Raw genomic sequence first — 4,891 nt, forward strand, 5'->3', positions numbered from 1 at the left:
TCGGGAGTGGATCATCAGATGAGAATCAAATCCTACAGCCTGTAGTATCGCTGTAATAGCAATCCCGTAAGCTGGAGTAGCGTCCTCGCAACCATGTAAATAATGCTTCACCTTCACCATGTTCTGTGCTATGATCCAGGCAAAGCAGGCATGTCGTGGGTCGTCCATAAATGGTATCTGAAGTGTAATGAGCTCGGTCTTCAAAACACATCCCATGTTGGCTCTAGAGAAAATCGTGTGTGCTAAGAGTTTGTGCACAACTCTCACTGCAGGATGAGTAAAAAGGGCTGACTTGGATCTCCCGCTATCATAAACTCCATGACCCATCTCTCTCCACAAGTTAAAATCGGGTTCATCTTCAAGGTAAATGCCATCGGTGTATGGAAGCTTAAGAGCCTCACACAGTGCAGAAATGGTGAGCGAGTAAGGCTGTTCGCGGATAGAGAATGACAAGATGCCATCAGATGCTCTGGGGTTCCTCCTCTTAGTGTGGTGGAGTGTAATATTTGCTAAGAACTCGCGGACTAGCTCAGGATAAGTTGGAAGGTTCAGCTCCATGTAGGGTCTTAGCTTAAGTGCATCGATGTACCAGATTACGTCTTCTCTGATTCCAAGCTTCTCAAGTGTATGATAATCAATGCAAGGCGTGGATTTGATGTTCAGCTTCTTGAAACGTCTTGCATAGTCCACTCTCGGGTTTATCTCCTTGCCAACGTATCGGATCTGTGCTGGCTCGGGAGTTGCTCGCGTTTCTCTAGAGTGCTGGAGCAGTCTCATCACGTAGTTTCTTCTTCTCGGTCTGGCTTGGTTCAGCATGTACTCTCCAAGAGTAACATCATCGAGAATGTCCTCAGAGCTGTCACCAGTGCGACGGCTTCTTCGGGATCTAGTTTGTTCCATTTTCCTACAAGACGAGACGATTCTTGGAAAAAGAGTGAATATGGATGCTGATTTTAACACATTAATGATCAGTTATACCAATCCTAGCATAAAGAGATTAATTAAAACCATGAGCAAGCAGAATTGACATTGAATCAAAGAAATCGAGTAGTTCATGACCAGATTCGGATTTTTGATGTTCTCAACATAGAAATCTTCTAAAAAATGGTTTTAGTGAGCAATTTCCATGTCAAATCTATAGGTTACCCAATACTAATCACTAATCACACGAGACCTAATCAAATTCATCAATTTTTCTGTTCCATATTTGATTTTTATAAAGCATGTGAAATCCAAATTTCAAACATCTCAATTCCTCTTAAGCTAGGTGTTAAAATCGATTTTTAGATAACCTAGAAGGATAATATATTGTTCTTAAGCTATTTCCACCATCAATAAACTGAGATTTGGGCCTTTTAAGAAAACTCTAAGTTCTAAAATCAATTAAAAATAGCGAGTTTGAGATTCATACCTTGCTGGAAAGAGAGATTTGATGGCAGAATTGAAATCAGCTTTGAAAAAGAGTGAGGTTTGGGCCAAGAATCTCTTAAAAAGCTTAAGAATTGAAAAATGTGTTCTATCTCCTAAATCTCCAAGTCTTTTGGAAGAGAAGAGAGAAAGGAGTTTTGATCCAAAAAGTGCATTTCCTTCCTTTCTTTAAAAAGCATTTTTGTAGCAAAAACGGGAAATTTTCGGGAATTCATAAGTTTACGGGAACGTACCTTTCTTGTCTTGCACGCAACGAAGGTTTAAAACTTATGGAAAATCTTAACGGGCTTTACTGGGAATACTCCAGAAATCACCGGGAACTTTTGAAAAGCGGGGGAAATCCGCGTTCTCATCTCAACGACCAACGGCCGCGGTCAGGAGACGCGCGACCGCGGAGATTGTGGGTTCAGCCGCGGTCACATTCACGGTGCCGCGGTCGATGCTCCCTTGGCTGCGGGTCGGTTGGTCGCGACCGCGGCCCTTTCTCCTGCAGCCTTCGTCCAACTTTCAGGTCTTCGCCGGGCCGAGCAGCTAAAAACCTTTTTTTTTCTTGGTTTTTTTAATTTTCTAATTTTTTTGTGGTTTTGTTTTATAAAATATCTGAAACTTAAAAGAAAAAGAAAACATAAACTGTAAAAAGGAAAAGAAAACTAAAAGAAAGAGTACCTAAATGGGTTGCCTCCCATTAAGCGCTTTTGTTTTAAGTCGTTTAGCTCGACGTAGGCAAGAAGAATCAGGCTGATTTGAATGGCACTCCACTTGATGTGCCCTTATCACTTCCGGTCTTCTTTCCTTTACTCTTCTTTCGGACTTTAACATTGTTTAAAACCCTTTTTGTGTTTTCGATCAGCTCCTGGATTTGGTCCTCACTAGTTTCTGTTGCCTCCGGTGGAATGATGATCTTGATCTTTGCAAAAGCTTTCGGCTTCTCCTTTCCTTTCTCCTTTGGCATATTTCCTTTTCTTGGAAAATCGTCTAAGATAGTCGGATAGTACCTTCTGCGATCCACATTTAGGAAAACAGCATGCCGGTTTGCGTGATCAATTACTGCTCCTACTGTAGCTAGGAATGGCCTCCCGAAAATGAGTGGCCTCTCCTTGTCTTTATCCATCTCCAGGACTTGAAAATCTGCTGGAACGATTTTGTCTCCCACTAGAACTTGTAGATCATGAATCGCCCCTTCAGTATCTTTTTGAGATGAATCTCCAAAAATAACCTTAACCGTCGATGCCTTTAAGGTTTTAATGCCCAATTTTCGGCAAACGTCTTAGACATGATGTTGACATTGACTCCAGAATCGCACAGGCAGTCTGTAAACTTGATTCCTGAAATGAAACATTGGAAAACAAAACGTCCCGGATCATCGGCTTTTGTAAGCCTTTGAAACGATGATCGTTGAGGTACCTTGAATGGTGGCTGCTTGGCATTGACATCCTTGTAAAGTGTTACAAAGATTGGGGTTTCTTCATTATTTCCATCGGTTCTGGCCTCTTCTTCAGGCAATGTGGTTATGGCGTTGCAAAACCTCTTAGGGTTATCTTCAACTCTTCTTGGAAGAACTCCACTTTGCCTCTTCATAGAGTCGGCTGTTTGGGCAACTTGCACGTCTAGCTTTTTGACGTGCGAAGATAAAGCTTCAAACTTCCCGTTCAGGTCATTGTACATGCAGTCAACCTTCACGTTCATGTCTTTAGATGCTTTTTCGTTCATCATAACGAGCTGTTGGATGGAATGTTCAAGTCTACCAATTTGTGAAGCTAGCTGGTTCGTCGTGACTCCTTGCTGTTGTATAAATTGATTGTTAAAACCCGTAGCTTGATAGTTATATGGCTGTCGCGGTTGATAAGCTCCTGTCCCTCCGAAGTTTCCACCTTGGAACTTGTTTTGGAAGGATTTTTGCTGTGGTGGGTAGTACTGGTCTTGAGGATTCTCCACATTTGGATTGCGGTAAGAGAGATTGTTGTAATTTGCATTCCGGAGGTTGTTGTTGAAGCCATTGTTGAAGCGATTTGGGTATGGTGCTTGTGCTCCTACATAGTTCACCTCTTCTTCTTGAAAGTCTTGATTAATGTGATCGATATCACTAGGCCCTTCATCTTCTGCGCCATTGTTAGTCTCACAAGCATGGATTGGGCGATTGTTGCTCTTCAAAAGCTGGCTCATCATGTTCTTCAACTCGGTTATCTCCTTGTTGTCTGCTCCGGTCTGCTTCGTCGAGCGATCGTATTCAGGACAATCATTGCTATTAGCTTGAGCCAAATTCTCGATGAGGGCTCTTCCTTGTGTTATCGTCTTTTGTCCAAAATCTCCATTGCTAGCTGTATTAAGCGAAAGTTTGTATTTTGGTTGCAAATCTCGGTAAAATGTGCTCAGCAGGCTTGATCCAAGAAATCCATGATGGGGGCAATCACGTTCATACTCCTTAAAACGTTCCCAAGCTTCATAGAAAGATTCAGTCAGTCCTTGCTGAAAGCTTGAGATCTTTGTTCTCAACAAGTTCGACCTTGACTAGTATAGAAGTGATTCAGGAAAGCAGTTTTACACTCTTCCCAATTAGTAATTGATCCTGCAGGCAAAGATTTCAACCAACGGTGAGCTTTGTCTGCTAATGAAAAAGGGAACAACGTACACTTTAAATAGTCTGCTGGAACTTGGTTTGTTCTCATCATGCTGCAGATTTCTTCAAAGAGTTTGATATGGTCCATTGGGTGTTCAGAAGGAACTCCATGGAATTGGTTTTGTTTCGCCAATGAGATGATTTGAGGCTTGACTTCAAACTCATTCCGGTTCGGAAATGGAACTTGAATTACAGATCGGTTCTGAAAATTTTGAGTAGGTGCATCGAAATCAGCTATGCGGTGGTTCCTGGCTTGTCTTTGGTGTTAATTTGTTGCTGAACAGGGCGGTTAACGCGTCCATTCGGCTGCATCCCTTGGTGGTCACCATCGGCTGCATTGATAGGTGCGTCAAGGTCTTCACGTTCTTCTCTCTCGCGGTTCTGGTGGTTTCTTGGTGGAACCTCATCCTCCTCTACATCTTGTCGAGCATGATCACCTCCTCTGTGATCATTCTCTTCATTTTCTCCATGTTCGGACCCGTCTTGGTCCATATTTAAAGCTCGGTTAATAGGATCTCCAGGCTGGTCGTCGTTGGCGATTCCTTGCATTCGTCTAAGTCTTCGAAGTTCTCTTTCGTGTATGTCTATCTCGTCTAGAATTGGAATGTTTTCTACAGGTCTGCGCCTGGTATTCATGCAATTCAGAGAAAAACAAAAGAAGGAAAAGATAATTCAGCAAAACTTTAAGAAAAAACTAGAGATCAGGTGTCTAGAACAGAAGTTAAAACAAGAAAAATAGCAAAAGGTAGCGAAACAAATCCCCGGAAACGGCACCAAAAACTTGATGCGTGTCAACTGCGTGAGGGAACAATTTTTACCCTTAACAAAAACAAGTGAAAGCTGCAA

At 42.3% G+C, this 4,891-nt stretch overlaps 1 non-coding gene across 1 annotated transcript; it reads left to right on the forward strand.

Moving 5' to 3' along the window:
* Nucleotides 1-3,817: 3,817 nt before the first annotated feature.
* On the forward strand, nucleotides 3,818-3,922 carry LOC112083863. Its single transcript, XR_002897951.1, has one exon. It is a non-coding gene; the product is annotated as a small nucleolar RNA R71 (small nucleolar RNA).
* Nucleotides 3,923-4,891: the final 969 nt, after the last annotated feature.

This window comes from Eutrema salsugineum, unplaced genomic scaffold, assembly GCF_000478725.1.
Source record: "Eutrema salsugineum unplaced genomic scaffold, Eutsalg1_0 scaffold_52, whole genome shotgun sequence".
Classification (NCBI taxonomy): Eukaryota; Viridiplantae; Streptophyta; class Magnoliopsida; order Brassicales; family Brassicaceae; genus Eutrema; species Eutrema salsugineum.